We start from the raw sequence: 17,688 nt of genomic DNA on the forward strand, positions 1-17,688 counted from the left end.
CCTGAGGAGCTCTCACCATTTCTTCTGTGATTGGTGACATCCTCTTTGTTTCCCTAAATATAATTTTACCAGGGGGTTCCTAAGAGCCAGTGGGAGCCCCCTGCAGCCCTTCCATGAACCAGAGACAGAAAAAGCGAAATACTTATACAGACCTCTGAATGTAATAGACAAGAAATGGGGACAGGGGTTTTACCTTCAATGTTCAAATTTTGGCTCAGCTAATTTTTTTTTAGTAGTACCAGCATTGAAAGAATTATAGCCCCGAGTTTGAACCTTTTACAGACAGGCAAAGCTTAAATGGGCATCACTGAGTGACTATGAGAAACACAACCACTAGCTCTTGTATTGGAAGCATGAATAACATCATTAACCTCAGCTGCTGCTCAGAGTTCTGTGGGATAGTGCTGAAAGGTGAAATTGGTTTCTTAAGACCGGAGTCACCTGCAATGCCTTGGACATATCTGTGACATACACACACACACACACACTCACACAACTGTTGTGTGTTTTTTGTTAAAAAGCTGAAATATAATGCAGCTTAAATAAAAAAAAAAACCCCCAAAGGAGATGGATTGACCCTCCTGCAGTGAGTAGGAAAAGTTTTCAGTCTCCTGAATATCTTTGACATTTTTTTTGCTACCATCCAAGGTAGGGATTGTATAGTTGCCAGGCCAAGACTGTGACTGCAGCTCCCGTTCATGTTATGTTTAAGAAGCAATAGCTAATGACTAATAATGACAACACGGTTACCACCCTATGTGATAGCTGAAAAGTTTCAGAACGAACCAAAAACAGTCTGGGGTGTATTCATGTAATTGCACTTCATTGTTTGCATTTACAGAAACGTGTGTGTGTATGTGTGTGGGTGTGGGTGTGTGTGTGTGTGTGTGGAGGGGGAATGTGTGGGTGTGGACAGGGCCGCCATCAGGGCAGTATTCTTGGGCCTGCAGTATGGGGCCCCAGGATCTACTGCCACATATGGGGGCCCGCCGCAGCCGCCAGGCGGCAGGTGCGCTTGGGGGATGTATTAGTTCATGGCAAAGAGGCCCACTGAGGCTCTCTCCGACAGTCTGTCGCCCAGGGGCCTACTGAAACCTGGAGCCGGCCCTGGGTCCGGGCCCCAGAGAAGGGAGAGAATCAATGCTATGCGTGTCTTTTAGACACGCATAGCATTGATTTACAGAGCACCGCAGACAGAGACTCGTCCGCGCGCTCTGTCCTGCCAGCGTTCACTGTCTGATGCGGCTGTGACGTCACCGCCGCGTCAGACAGTATGCGCCGGCAAAGCGCGCGGGCCGTCGCTGTCTGCTTGCTGTATGGGGCCTCAAAATTCCTGATGGCGGCCCTGGGTGTGGATATGAGTTTGTAAGCACTATGGCAGCATGTCTAACCCTGCCATTGTTAAAAGCTGTAGTAGGGCCTATGATCTTCAAAATCTCAGCTTGATATTTGATGGTTTGTTTTATTTCAAGGTCTTTACTCTCTTGAACATATGTATTCCATTTCTTCTGTATCTGCATGTGTTTGGAATAGGAGATGTGCTTTGTTTTATTATTGCTTGCTTTTCTCTGAGATCAGTCCAGCTGACTTTAGATTCAGCAGGGAGGTGGATACAGCCTCTATAATCTTCTAAAATCCAAAATAATGGGAGCAGCAAAGTAGGAGAAGCTGCTATAAACTGTTTATGGGCCAAGGCGACCTGTTCATGGTGACCTTGAGTTGTCAATAGTCAGCGCCACTTAGCCAGATAAATTTGGATTTATCCAGTTAAGTCGTGGTATTATGAATATCTGGCTGTCAGCTGGATAATTATACATACGGCTCAATAGTTATCTGGATAAGTGGTGGGCAGGACAGGAGCATAATGGAGAGAAACTCCTTATACAGCTAACTTAAGCCTAGATTCACTAAATCATGATGTTTTATATTGTAGGGGAGGGTATTCCTGCAATATTGTGCCTTCCCTGACACAATATCGCAGAAGTATCACCGCACTGTTTTGTCTGGCAGTAAATGTTTGTGAGACAAAAACAACATGACAGAGGCCTGGCAAAGGATGATCCGTAGGAAAAAAATCAGCAGAACCAGAGGTCACGAGCTGAGGCTCCAGGGAGGAAGACTAAGAACCAATGTCAGGAAGTATTTCTTCACGGAAAGGGTGGTGGATGCCTGGAATGCCCTTCCGGAGGAAGTGGTGAAGACCAGAACTGTGAAGGACTTCAAAGGGGCGTGGGATAAACACTGTGGGCCAGATTTTAAAAAGCATTTACATGTGTAAATCTGGGTTTTACGCATGTAAATGCACTTTACTCGAGTAAGTGGGCTTTTGAAAATTGCTACAATATATGCCATTGAATTGTCCATAGGATTTATTCGCATAAGTGCACTTTACGTGAGTAAATGGCTTTTGAAAATTGCTACAATAGTAGTTACATTTATGCGCGTAACTCCTTTCAAAATTACCCCCTGTGGATCCATCAAGTCTAGTGGGCGTAAATAAAGTGGAGGCAGCAAAACACTGCACGGAGCGGCAGTAGCCACAGAGGCGTTCACGGAGCGGGATGCCAGTGGCCAGTAGTTGGTGTTCCACCTTCAGGCAGCAAAACACTGCATGGAGCGGCAGTAGCCACAGAGGCATTCACGGAGCGGGATGCCAGTGGCCAGTAGTTGGTGTTCCACCTTCAGGCAGCAAAACACTGCACGGAGCGGCAGTAGCCACAGAGGCATTCACGGAGCGGGATGCCAGTGGCCAGTAGTTGGGGTTCCACCTTCAGGCAGCAAAACACTGCACGGAGCGGCAGTAGCCACAGAGGCATTCACGGAGCAGGATGCCAGTGGCCAGTAGTTGGTGTTCCACCTTCAGGCAGCAAAACACTGCACGGAGCGGCAGTAGCCACAGAGGCATTCACGGAGCGGGATGCCAGTGGCCAGTGGTTGGTGTTCCGCCTTCACGGAGGGCTGCCATCTCCAAAAAAAAACTAAAACAAGGAACAAACAAACAAAGCAGGGGTGGGTAGGAGTATGGGGCAGGGGTGCGGCCTGCTTGTTGCGGCGGTTGCTACCCCTGTTTGAGCTGGATGTTCACTGGGAAGCGGATACAGCGCTGCTCTCTGCATGTGGAGGGGTGGAAGGGAGTTGGGGCCGGAGGATGCTGGAAGCCAATAGTGATGGGTGGGAGGGAGAAAAAGGGTGGGAAATAAATAAATAAATAAATAAATAAATGGATGAACTGCGTGGCTTGCTGGGCAGACTGGATGGGCCATTTGGTCTTCTTCTGCCGTCATTTCTATGTTTCTATGATTATGGCCCCAACTCACAGTGCTGCCATCACCTTAAAAGGCCATGTGACCCAAGAGGTCAGCCACCTATAAACATACCAAAAGTCGCTGAGGGTCTCCTTAAACTCCCCCTCTGCCTACCCCGAGGCTGCCAACTGAGGTGGCCTGGCAACAAAAATCCTCCCCAAAAATTACAATGGCCGCATAACGATGCCCCCCCACTGCCACCCAGCTCCTTATGTCTCGCACTCCCTTCCCAAATAGAAAGCCCCCCTGCCTCCCTTTTCCAAAAGAAACGAACAGTAGGGCCCTTCCTACCAAACCCCTTCACCTGCCCCCTTTACAATAGAAAAGTAGGCTGGTAGGGATTAACCCATACCCCCCTGAAGCCACCCCACCCCAATATCTTGAAATTTGCAATTCTGTAAAGTCGAGGGCCTAGTGCACCCCTAGCTCCGGGCCCAGTTGGTGCCATAATCCAAAATGGCATCGACCAGACCTTGCCCCTATCCAGGGAACAGATTAAAGCCTTGATTGGCGGCCCCAGGGTGGGCGGGGGGAGTGTCTAAGAAGACCCCTGCTAATTTTTGGTATGCTTTTAGGGGGCTGACTTCTTGGGCCACATGGCCCTTTAAATCTACCGTGGGACCATCGGAACCTGTGTTAGGGTCTCGGTGTTCCTGCAGTAGATTATCATTTTCATAAAAGCTATAGATAAAATAATGTGGCTGACAAATTTCGAAGCCGCATTATTTTATTTACATAGAATTTGCTATGTATGATCTTCTTTGCATGGATTTGCAAAATTCATGCATGCAAATGCTACACAAAGCAACTCCATTGTAATAGGGGCAAGTTTCAGGCCTATTTTATGTTTGATATTGCAAATATTGGGCTGGATTTATCAAAATGAAGTAAGTACTGCATGTGATAGCAAAAGGGGTGTGTTTATATAGCATTTAGTGTTAATTACCTGTGTGAAGAGCTAAGTTAGTGCAAATTGTGATACCATTTTCAGATTCTGTGATGTGTCAGACCTGTTGTATGTCCTGCATTCAACCACTGGGGGATGAGAGAGAGAGAGAGAGAGAGAGAGAGAGAGAGAGAGAGAGAGAGAGAGAGAGCACCTGGCCATAATGTCATTCCCATAGGTAGGTATTTGTATCCCTATGGTAGGCCCACCTAGTAACTCGAGGAGGGGTTTAGGTAAAAGTGTAGGGGGTTAGGGGCCACTTTGACATTCTACGTGATACGTACGAACAGAACAGTGGTTTCTTGTGAAGATTTGATGGCCTTCGGAGTGAGGAAACTCACTCCAAGATGAGATTTGGGCAATGTTCTCTCAACCTAGCTTGATGTTACCCAGGTAGTCCATCAAACTAGGTTGAGAGAACATTGCCCAAATTTATTTATTTATATTCTCATCTTGGAGGGAGTTTCCTCACTCCAAAGATCATCAAATCTTCACGAGACCACTGTTCTATTCGTACGTGTCACGTAGAATGTCAAAGTGGCCCCTAACCCCCTACACTCTTACCTAAACACCACCTCGAGTTACTAGGTGGGCCTACCATAGGGATACAAATACCTACCTATGGGAATGACATTATGGCCAGGCATGCTCTCTCTCTCTCTCTCTCTCTCTCTCTCTCTCTCTCTCTCTCTCTCTCTCTCTCTCTCTCTCTCTCTCTCTCCATCTCCATCTCCATCCATCACCATCACAAAAGGCAATGAAACCTTATTGGCTGTGCAGTAGATCTTCACAAACAGGCTAACACAGCCCACTCTCCACCCCTATGTTCAGAATTTGCATCACACCATACAATAACAGAGCTTTTCTCATGCAAAAACACCTTATCACATTTTGATAAATGACCCCCTGGCATGAAAATGGCAAATTAAATTTAATGTAGACAAGTGCAAAGTGATGCACTTAGGGAAGAAATTATAGCTACAAAATGCAAGATTCCACATTAGGAGTCACCACTCAAGAAAAAGCTCTAGGGCAGAGCTTTCCAAACTTTTCATGTTGGTGACACACTTTTTAGACAAACATAATTTTGTGACACAGTAATTCAGTCTACTAACAAACCAGAGGTTAAAGGTTAAACGAATGAAATGTATTTTGACAATTTATGTATGTTTCCTTAAATATATACATAATAAAATGTTTCACGACACAACCTATCTTGTGAAAACCTTTCATTTATATTAAATAAATATTATAATATTCCAAGATTAATGTTATTGTTATAATTTATGAGTAACAATAATAAAACAAAGTTATTGTGTTATTCAATTTACCTCTTTAATGAGATATATGAGCTTGATGGGATGAACACAGCTTTTGAATATTTGGTTTTAATAAAAAAAGTCCAAAGGGTATTCTGTGAATTTTAAAAAGCTGGCCAGTTTCACACTATAAAATTATTTGATAGCCTCATTCAACTAATTCTATATGGTTATGAGAGTGAAGTCTGGAATCTATAGGAAGGGACAGAATGTCAGTATAAATCCTGCACCTCCAGTTCTGTAACTCTGTGCATCCACTGAAATTCCCCCAAACAATGGAGCTTGGATGTTTCCCTTACAGCTCATCATACTAAAACATATCTTCAAATTCTGGTGTTACCTCACAGTAGGGATGTGAATCGTTTTTTGATGATTTAAAACAATCGTCAGATATATTTTAAATCGTCAAAAATCATTAGAGCCGCGATACAATAGCAATTCCCCCGATTTATCATCAAAAAATCGTAAATCGGGGGAGAGGGAGGGCGGAAAAACCGGCACACCAAAACAACCCTAAAACCCACCCCGACCCTTTAAAACAAATCCCCCACCCTCCCGAACCCCCCCAAAATGTTTTAAATTACCTGGGGTCCAGTGGGGGGGTCCCGGCGCGATCTCCTGCTCTCGGGCTATGGCTGCATTAATAGAAATGGCGCCGGTGGCCCTTTGCCCTTACCATGTGACAGGGCAAAGGTAGTGCCGGTGCCATTTTGGTTCCTGGCACCCGATGTCACGAGTGCAGGAGATCGCTCCCGGACCCCCACTGGACCCCCAGGGACTTTTGGCCAGCTTGGGGGGGGCCTCCTGACTCCCACAAGACTTGCCAAAAGTCCAGCGGGGGTCCGGGAGCGATCTCCTGCACACGGGCCGTATTGCCAATATTCAAAATGGCGCCGGCGCTACCTTTGCCCTCACTATGTCATACGGGCGACGTCGGCAATTTCTTATGTTCTTTTCTTATGTTCCGCTTGTGACTGAAGAAGTGTGGAAACTTCGCGTTTTTGAAGTTCACCAACAGGCCTAGATCTGATAGGCCCCAGCAGTTCACCAGGAGCAGAAGGTCTCGTCCGCCAGTTCTCATTCTCCTAGGTCTATGTTTCTCCTGATGAGGAAATTGGCTTTGATGTTGTTCTTTCTAGCCATAAGAAAAGTGGACATGCCTAGGAAAAGCTGCTCTAGTTGCTTGACGAATTGCCAGCATATCAACCGAACCGTTCATGCTTCCAGTTGTTGATGTTCCACTGCCGCTCTGTTGCATTCCAGCACACTTGCACCACCAACTCCTGACTGTAAGCCCACCACATTCCTGGAGTCTCGCATCTGTCATGAGTACCAACCAATCCGGTGTCGTCAGGGAAATTGCTTTTCTAAGATGATTTGCCTGTAATCACCAGTCCAACTGAGATCTCACCACATAGGTCTTTGACTGTGGACTTTAACAGGAGGTCAGTGGGCACTGAAGAGGGTGCATATGTGCCCTTTCCTAGGGAACCACTTCTAATATGGCAGCCATTAACCCCCAGACCTGTAGATAAGACCCCCAGTTGCACTAACAGGGTTCCACAGAGATCGGAGTCGCAGCATCAAAGTGTGGATCCAAGACTGCAGCATGAATACTCCACCCTGTCTTGTATCAAACTGAACCTCTAGATACTCCAGGGTCTGAGATGGCTGCAAATTACTCTAGGCCAGATTCGGCACCGAGTTTAGCTCCTGTAGCAAGGAACCATCCTGTGTGAAGTGAGAAGACTCTCTTCCATAGTTTTGGTACATCTAGAAAAGGGAGAACTAGAATGAGCTCTTTGTGAAGAACCACCGCTACCACCACCATGAGCTAGTAAAAGGGTCCCAAGTACCATGGCTAGCCTGAAGGCAAGATCTGAAACTTGTAAAGATGATCCAGAATAGCAAAATGGACTGCTGAGGTTCCCAATGGATGAAAATATGCATCCAGGGCTGAAACAACCCTTCTTTCTTAGGCATGACCAAATAAATGGAAGAATAGGCTGTATATCACTGCAAATTGGGAATGGGAATCACAGCTTTCAGGTTCAACATCCTTTGTAACGTCACGTCTATTTCTACCCTCTGCTGAGGGGAGTTAGATAGAGAGACTATGAAAACATTTGGAAGAATGCAAAGAAATTCTAAAGCATACCTGTCCCAAAAAGCTTCCAAAACACATTGATCCACCCAGATTACTTCGGATCAATGTGGTAAAACCAGGATAGACACCACCTATCTTCTTAACCAACAGGTGAGCCTGAAAATCTTCATTGTAAGACCGAGGGGCTCCACCTCCGGAGTTCACATCATTTTGAGGTCCTCGGGGGCGAAAGAAAAGAGATCTGTGGAAAGGACGGGTGTGAAGAACTTCCCCTATAAGGCCAAAAACTTCTCAAAGGCTTTGCTTTGGGATAACCTCAATCCTCCTATTCTGAGCATACTTCAGTGCCGCATCTCCCTCTACTGGGATGGTGGTACAGTTCATGACAGAACACACCAAGGCATCCACCCTAGGGAAATGCAACTACTCCTTGGTCTGCAGAGCCAAGGGGTATTAACCCACCAAGACGCATTCTCATTTAAAGGATGCCCTTGGTGCACTCCAGTCCAGATCTGTCAACTCCAGGAGTGCAACCCGGAGAGGAAGGAAACAAGATGCCTTATATAGGGTACCAAAACAGGAACTTTCTTCTGCATTCCTAAGGAGCCAGTCCTGGCCACTCAAAGGGTCTTCAATGCCTGAGAGACCAAACCCATGAACTCATTTCTAAGAAAGAAATGGAGAAAAGTTTGATTTTGCTCCAAAGGTGTGAAACTTTTTCCCATCACCATCAACATTATTGGTTTCATTTTGATCTACCTGCATTCAAGCTTAATCACGCTGTATTGTGTCATGGCGCTTAGTCGCGGAGACAGGCGGGAGAAGACTTGGAATGACCAGACTAACCTTAGTAGGCACCTTCGATCCAGAAGACTGGCCCTTGAAGAAGGGTTCATTCTAGGCCCCACAGGCTCGAAAGTGATGTCCTGAGAGCTAGTGGCTCATGAATACTCAGCCTGTGTCCCTTGGTCCCAGTCCCCACAGACCATGGAGATGGACCATCGCCGGAAAAATCAGAAGAGGGAAATTGCCTCGAGCATCCAGGAACCGCTGACACAGACTTAAAGAAAGCTGCAGCTGAATGACCCTGAAGTGGCATGCAGCACAAATAGACCCTGCAGTGGCATGCAGCATGGTCAAAGCTTGCGCCTGGAATATGTGGTCAAAGCTTGCGCCTGGAATGGGTGTCCAAAAATTGTGTGCACATGTATATGTGTAAGTATATGCGCCTAGGCCGAAAGCCCAACTAGGCACCCAATCTGGGAGCCCAGTATACCAAGATATCTAAGGAGGATGCACAAATGGGTGCATAGTCACGGATCTCCCCAGAGACATGAATGGACTAGCCTATGACTATATTTTTTTTCAACATGAAAAATGTTTACCTGAGCTCAGCCCTCCATGGCTAAGAACAGGAATGGGTCCTGGCTAAGGGGGAGAGATATAAGCCCATACCACCAAGCCTCTCTCAGCCTGCAACTGCGAATTGCATGGTAGGGCCATGTCCCTCAAGGCTACTGGACTGAAGTACCCTACTGAGGGAGCAACTGCATGGAATCCCTCAGGAGGCAAGCGGCGCTATATAGCCATTTCATCCCAAAAAGATATCGAAGTTGAGCGCACAACTGGGCATTCAGGAACGCGCTGATAGCCCGTAGTGAAAAAAAAGCGTGAAATATCTCACGGCCTATCACGCAGTAGAGATGTGAATCGTGTGATCGATCGTCTTAACGATCGATTTCGGCTGGGAGGGGGAGGGAATCGGATCGTCGCAGTTTGGGTTTTTTAAATATCGTGTAAATCGTGTAAATCGAAAACCGGCACACTAAAACATCCCTAAAACCCACCCCGACCCTTTAAAATAAATCCCCCACCCTCCCGAACCCCCCCAAAATGCCTTAAATTACCTGGGGTCCAGAGGAAGGGTCCCGGTGTGATCTTTTACTCTCGGGCCTCCGGTACGTTGTAGAAATGGCGCCGGCGCTACCTTTGACCTGTCATATGACAGGGCAAAGGTAGCGCCGGCGCCATTTTGTTTTTTTTGTCCCCCGACGTCAGGAGCGTAGGAGATCGCTCCCGGACCCCCGCTGGACCCCCAGGGACATTTGGCCAGCTTGGGGGGGCCTCCTGACCCCCACAAGACTTGCCAAAAGTCCAGCGGGGGTCCGGGAACGACTTCCTGCACGCGAATCGTTTTTCCGTACAAAATGGCGCTGGCCATACGGCGTATGGCCGGTGCCATTTTGTACGGAAGCTGGCCAAAAGTCCCTGGGAGTCCAGTGGGGGTCCGGGAGCAATCTCCTTCGCTCCTGACGTCGGGGGACAAAAAACAAAATGGTGCCAGCGCTACCTTTGACCTGTCATATGACAAGGCAAAGGTAGCGCCGGCGCCATTTCTACAACGCACCGGAGGCCCAAGAGTAAAAGATCACACCGGGACCCTCCCTCTGGACCCCAGGTAATTTAAGGCATTTTGTGGGGGGTTCGGGAGGGTGGGGGATTTATTTTAAAGGGTCGGGGTGGGTTTTAGGGTTGTTTTAGTGTGCCGGTTTTCCCGCCCTCCCCCTTCCCCTCCCCCTTCCCCCGATTTACGATTTTTTGACGATAAATCGGGGGAATTGTTATTGTATCGCGGCTCTAACGATTTTTGACGATTTAAAATATATCGGATGATATTTTAAATCGTCAAAAAACGATTCACATCCCTATCACGCAGCTAAGGAAAAAAGCCTAGCCAAATGGCTGCTCAACCCGCCGTGTCTCTACTACCTTCTCTACTGAAGAAGGGACCAAAAGGAACACCTCAGGAGGCAAGCGCTGCTCTTGCCTTTCCATTATCTCCTTTCTATTTCTTCTTCTATCTTCTCTTCCATTTTTCTTTTTTACTCACAGGCACTCCCCTGAAGGGAAATTCATGTCTGCCATCTGCTGGAGATAGAGAATACTGGTGGGCTGATGTTGGGGCGGTACTATTTGGCCGTGACATCAGCTTTTGCTCCAGCTCCATCTGCTGGCAGAGGTGCATAGCCTACTCATTGGGATTGACCTACCCGAATGTTAAGGAATATTTTTTTCCTTGACCACTGCTCTGTGCTGTTATATTCCACAGCGTTTTCTGTAGCAAGTCTTTAACAAGCACCAAACATTTCTTTTCTGCCTTGAGGTCTGGACTTCTGGTTGTATAAAAATGTTTTTTTTCTTGCACTACTTCAGTTTCTCAATTGAGGTGTGGAATTCTGGCAGTTGCTTAGTGCAGAAAATCCCCAAGCTGATACCATATGTGGCACAGAAATGAGTGGTCAAGACTATTTCTCTTTGTGTGCTTTATTTACAGTGCAAATAAGCCAACAGAATTTCTGCTGCCTTCCTTTGTTCTCCTGTCAATCGATCCCTGGAGCAGAGGAGACAGCAGTACCCAGAATTCCCTGTCTTAAGGTGGACTGGGTCCAGATAGATAAGCCCTGTTTTTAAGATGTTTTGGGATCCCTGGGTATATCTACCCTGTCATAAGCTCTCTTGGGGCAAATTTACTATTTACAGCAGTGCTTCTCAGCCCTTTCCTGGCACACCTAGCTGGACAAGTTTTCAGTATTGCCACAATGAATATGCATGTATTCAAATCTATCCAATACATATTCATTATAGATATTTTGATATCCAGACCGGTTAGGTGTGTCTTCAAGAGAGGGTTGAGAAATACTGATTTACAGCACGAAACAGATGTTAATGATTTAAAGCATGTTAAAAGGGTTTAAAGCATATTAATAGTAATTCACATGTTTGCCATGATTGTTTATGCAAAAAATATTTTAATGAGGTGTGTTGCATGCAAGTGCATGCAGATCAGCTCATTGGAACTAAAATGGCTTACCGAAAATTGTGTTAATTCAGGTGGTTTATGATCACCCTAAAAAGTTGACTATACCTTTTAAACTCAAGAGATGTAGTTAACTTTTTGTTGAGAGTATTGGCGGACTAGCTTGTCTGCCAATGACCTAGGCAACTCTCCTTGCTGAGGGGCTGATTGTAAAAGCCCTACGCGCGTAAATCCAGAGGATTTACGCATGTAGGGGGGGTTACGCGCGCTGGGCCTATTTTATAAAGGCCTGACAACGCGCGTAAAGCCCTGGGACGCGTCTAAGTCCTGGGGCTTCACTAAAGGGGCGGGGCAGGTCAGGGCAGGGTGGGGTCAGAGGCTCCCGGCACAGTGGCCATTTGCCACTGTGCCAGGGATCATGCGCCGGCAGTCAACAAAAGGAAAAATAGAAAAAAGATAGGGGGGAAAGGGTGGGGGAGGTAGGGGAAGGGAAGGGAAGCTGGGGTGGGGGGGGTAGGGAATGGGGGAAGGCAGTGCGGCTCGGTGTGGGCTCGGCGCGCGCAAGGTGCACAATTGTGCATCCCCTTGTGTGCGCCGACCCCCGATTTTTTTTAACTTGCGCGCGCATGCAAGTTATAAAATTGGACGTACATGTGTGCTCGCACATGTACGCCCATGCGCAGGTCTTAAAATTTGTGTGTATAAAGGGCCATTCCACAGTGAAGTCAGCTCTCCTGGCCACTCCAATGTGCATAAATGGCCATCGCCATTTATGCACATTGGGTCTGCTGCATCCTGATGACCCCTTATATGGGGGAGGGGAGTATAAGTTGCTCCCCAGCTGCCCACCATATAAGAGCTGAGAAGGGGATCCATGCCCCAATATTTCTCCATCTGATGGTGAAGAATGGGTCTTGGAGGTATGAGAGATCCCCACTCCCTCCTGCCATGTTTTTTCTGAATATAATAATGGCATCAGTTGACCTGATTATCTCCTTTTCCCCGGCTGCATTACTGCATGTTTTTAACATGCTTTAGTCTGCACAAAAACGTAATGTGGATGTTAAGCCATTTAGGGCATGATGCCCTAAAGCCTTATGTGCAGAATAATAGGATCCCTTAACATGTTAGCAAATGGATTTGCTAAAATTAGCATGTACTTACATGCAAATGAGGGATCATTACCTGCAAATGAGGTTTTAAGAAGCCCAAAGGAAAAAGCATGATTTGTACTCCACCTCCATTATTTTTTTGTGGGCTTAGTAAAGTCTGAAATTAGGTATTAAATATAAAATGTGCGTCGCAAAGCCAAAAGTCCCTAGCTTCATGTAGAAATCCCCTGTACTAAACAGCCAAAAGTACTAGGGGCCACTTAGTACAGAGGTTTCCTGTCCCCCACACATCACCCAACATGCAAGGCCAGATCTCACCCACCACCTTGGTGCAGTCTCTAACCTCTCATGCTGCCCTCCCCTCCTCCCTCCTTTGGGCAAAGTCCCATTCCTCTGGATCCCTCCCAGTGGCACCACTCTCCCTCCTGATTCACCTCCTCCAAGGTATCAGAAGAACCCATTCTGGGGCATCTTTCTCCCTCACAATATCCCCCCTCCTCTTTCAAGTGTCAGAACAACTCTGTCTGGGGCATCCTCTCCCTCTTCATCTCCTGATCTGCCCTCCCAAAAAGTCTGAAGATCCCTCTTAGCAAGCAACCCGAAACCCCCCCCCCCCCTCATCCATCCCTCTGGAGTGGGACCTTTTCATTTTGGAGGTCAGAGCAATCTTCAGCAGCAGGGAGGGCAATATTCAGAGAGCTGATTAACATGAATAGATCGCTTTGAAAATTATTCTCAGAAACATAAAGGGGTGGATTTTAAGAGCCCTGCTCGCGTAAATCCGGGCGGATTTACGCGAGCAGGGCCTTGCGCGCCGGCGCGCCTATTTTCCATAGGCCTGCCGGCGCGCGCAGAGCCCCGGGACTCGCGTAAGTCCCGGGATTTTTCGAGGGGGGCGTGTCGGGGGCGGGGCCGATCGGCGTGGCGTTTTGGGGGCGGGATGCAGCGTTTCGGGGGTGGGCCCAGGGGCGTGGTTTCGGCCCGGGGTGGTCCGGGGGCGTGGCCGCGCCCTCCAGAACCGCCCCCAGGTCGCGTCTCGGCACGCTAGCGGTCCGCTGGCGCGCGGGGATTTACTTCTCCCTCCGGGAGGCGTAAATCCCCCGACAAAGGTAGGGGGGGTTTTAGATAGGGCCGGGGGGGTGGGTTAGATAGAGGAAGGGAGGGGAAGGTGAGGGGAGGGCGAAAGTAAGTTCCCTCCGAGGCCGCTCCGATTTCGGAGCGGCCTTGGAGGGAACGGAGGCAGGCTGCGCGGCTCGGCACACGCCGGCTGCACAAAATCGGCAGCCTTGCGCGCGCCGATCCTGGTTTTTAGCAGATACGCGCGGCTACGCACGTATCTACTAAAATCCAGCGTACTTTTGTTTGTGCCTGGTGCGCCAACAAAAGTAAGCGAAGGCGCACTTTTTAAAAATCTACCCCAAATTATTTATTTATTTATCTATTTATTTATTTAACACTTTTATATACCGATATTCATGTAAGAAATTACATATCACTTCGGTTTACAATATAACAATAAGTAGCATATATGAGTGCTTTTACATTTAACAAGGAATAAATAACTTGGAGCAATGGAACAGGTATCAAAACAACATTTAAATAGTGAGGTCTTTCATGATGCCAGAGAATAGCTGGCATCATGAAAGACCTCACTGAGGGCATAACGAAATAACTTAGGGTAATGGATATGAACACAATAGGAGAATCATCTGCAAAGTTGGGGTGCTGACCAAAGCGCTATACTGTTGGTATGAAGGTAAAAACATACTAAGAAGAACCCATGTGTAGATGAAAGGCTTGGCCGAACAGCCAAGTTTTGAGTCTCTTTTTGAAGGTCAAGTGGCAATGTTCCTGTCATTTTGAGGAAAGATAAGAATTATGAGGAAAGATAAGAATGATAAGGCTCATCTAGTCTCTACCCATGTTGCAATTGTCATAGATCAAAGCTGAACTCTGGCTTTCCCTTCACTACTGGGCAATTTAGGATTCTCTGGGCTTTCTTAGGTCTTCTTACTATTGTAGTGTTGATGCCCTTTTGCCAAGTGCTCCTAATCATTTTGGAGCCTTACTTTTGTAAGGAGGTAAATGCCTTTAAGCCCTTGCTGTTAAGCCTGGAGACCCCTAACATATATAAATGTGTGGTGAGACCTCTAGGGGTTGTAACATTTTATTTATTTATTTATTTATTTATTTATTTATTTATTTATTTTACTGTGATCAGTTCTGTGGAAGAAAGCTGAAGATTACCTGTTTTTCTGCACTTCTATTTTTTTTTCAGCATGGAGAGTTTCAGTCATTTCCAGTTTCTTGGTTTGGGCCATAAAAGCTGTTCAATATGTAGAATTAAAGACCACTGAAAGCTGCTAGTGATTGGGTGCCAAGTTGTACTCTTTTACCCAGCAAGCAACACATGAGGCTAAAGTAATAACAGTCCAGAGGCAGGAAGTAGAAACAGTGCAATATAATAATCAGCCACAAGGTGGCATCAAGCTATAACTTAATATCTGAAACAAAAGCCACTAGGAGGATTAAACATAGAGAAAGAGAAATGACAGCAGAAGAAGACCAAATGGCCCATCCAGTCTGCCCAGCAAGCTTTCACACTTATTTGTTTTTTTCTCATATTTATTTGTTACTCTTGGCCTTATACTTGTTTATTATTCTTGGCCCTTATTAGTAACATTTTGGTTCTAGTTATCTTCTACCCCCACCATTGATGTAGAGAGCAGTGCTGGAGCTGCATCTAAATTAAGTATCTAGCTTAATTGGTTAGGGGTAGTAACCGTCTCAATAAGCAAGCTACTCCCATGCTTATTTGTTTACCCAGCCTGTGCAATTCAGTCCTTGTTGGTTGTTGTCTGAATATAAATCCTCTTTTATTCACCCCCTGCCGTTGAAGCAGTGAGCTGTGCTGGATATGTATTCCAAGTGAAGTACCAGGCTTAATTGATTCGGGGTAGTAACCGCCGTAACAAGCAAGCTACACCTATGCTTATTTGTTTACCCAGACTATGTAATTCAGTCCTTGGTGGTTGTTGTCTGAATATAAATCCTCTTTTCTTCATTCCCCTGCTGTTGAAGCACAGAGCTGTGCTGGATATGCATTGAAAGTGAAGTATCAGGCTTATTTGGATTACCACCTGATAGACCTTCCTGATTTTCTAAGAGGTTTCACTAGACACTCAAAGGACTGAATGAGTTGAAAACTCCTGTAATAATTGTTGTAGATGAGTTGAGGGGAAGAACTGAGGAGAAAAGAAGAAGAGGCTTGTTTATGTGCTAAGGGTAGCCTTTGGATTGTGAAATTCTCTGTTGCTGAGAACATGGTCTACTCATGATCATATTCTTCTCTAAGAATAGTATGAGAAGGATATCTAGCTGCTATTTCAAAGTACAAAGTAGATCTACTAACTTAACTGTGCATTATCAATGGATGTGAACTTTGTTATATTCACTGGCATAAAAAGATTTAAACACCTTTTGAAACCACTGACGCTGTTCTCACTCTGAATTGACTTCCTGTGGTCCCTAAAAGCGTCCTATGATTTCCCTGTAAGCGTGTCTATGCAAAAAATAAAAAAAGAGCTGTTTCACCACGGAGGGTGCTAGTCAGCCATGCACAGTGAAGGTTTCACCTTGGCCAGTCCAATACATCATCTACTTGACCATGACTAACCAAAATCCCAGTCACCCAGGCAAGGATTGGAATCTGCCCGCCAAACGAGGAGTAACACTATTTTTATCTCCACCATCTCCACTGAAAGGCTATTCCATGATCCGTTACTATTACTGTGGAGAAATATATGTTAATGATACTCCTGTGTTAGCTCTTTGGAGTCTCATATTATTATTATTATTATTGATGATTATATCATGGCCTCTTGTACTAGAACTTCCTTTCCAAAAAAAAAAACAGGTTTTGCTTCTTGTGCACACTTAATACCTTTGAGGTATTTGTATGTTACTATCATGTTCCCCCCATCTCCCCCCTCGGGAGCTCTTCTCTGAGCCACCTGTACTTTGTCCATGTCCTGCTGGAAACACGGCCTCCAGAAATGAACACAGCACTTCAGATGAGGTCTCACCAACAACGTAGGTGGAGGCATTATCACCTTTTCATTCTACTAATTATGCCTGTTCCTATGCACTCCAGAATTCCTCTGGCTTTATTCACTGCCTTGTAGCACAGCTTTTCAACCTTAAGATTATCAGGCATGATTGCCCTGAGGTCTTTCTCCTGACTGATGCACATTTACCATACATCTCATCCCATATCCTGTGCTGCTTGGATTTCTGCACCCCAAATGACTTCTGCACTTGTTTGCACTGAGTCAAGCACTTGGACCACCCCCTTCAGCTTTCTTAGATTTGCTCCTCAAGTTGTCTCCTTCTTCAGAAGGGTCCATTATGTTGCAGATCTCAGTGTCATGAGAAAGGCACCGCCTTATTTGAGAGAGAGTTTTACAGATTGGTGTATGGGTCCTGCCCCAAATGGTTAACATTGACACAGGCAGTGGTACGTGACTTCAAATTACAGTACAATTCATACTGTACGGTTTAGCTTTCCCAGAAATCCAGTCTTCCAGGTTTATGCCTGCCCTGTCATCTGTTCATTTTTATGTAATTTCTTCTCATCATTGTTGGAAGGCAAAAGGCCAACTAAGGCTGAGGAGGTTCAAGAACTGCATGGGGCAAACATCTATAATTCCAAATGGAGGTTCATATAGCTCCAGAGTACTGGATGACTCCTCTCCCTCTAGGCTGTCGATAATGTTACATCAGTTTCATTTCATCTGAATCGGGTCACTCAATAATGTTCTATTTTTTTTTTAAGCCTATCAGGTGCTGTGAGTCATTAATGACACTTTTGGCGGGGGTCTATCCTTCCTAGCCGCCATGTGTTTTGCCACCGTGATTTTTGACCCTCTGTTTATTTTTCACTCTTAATTATATTCTGCACGTCGCTATGGGTGCAGATATTTAATAAAACAGCGCCGTTTGGTGTGTTTTGGCTGCAGAACTGCACAGGAGTAAACTGGACACCAGCTTTTCCTGTGTATCACTACAGTTCACATTGTGTCA

The sequence above is a fragment of the Rhinatrema bivittatum genome, chromosome 3 (genome assembly GCF_901001135.1).
Source record: "Rhinatrema bivittatum chromosome 3, aRhiBiv1.1, whole genome shotgun sequence".
Taxonomy (NCBI): Eukaryota; Metazoa; Chordata; class Amphibia; order Gymnophiona; family Rhinatrematidae; genus Rhinatrema; species Rhinatrema bivittatum.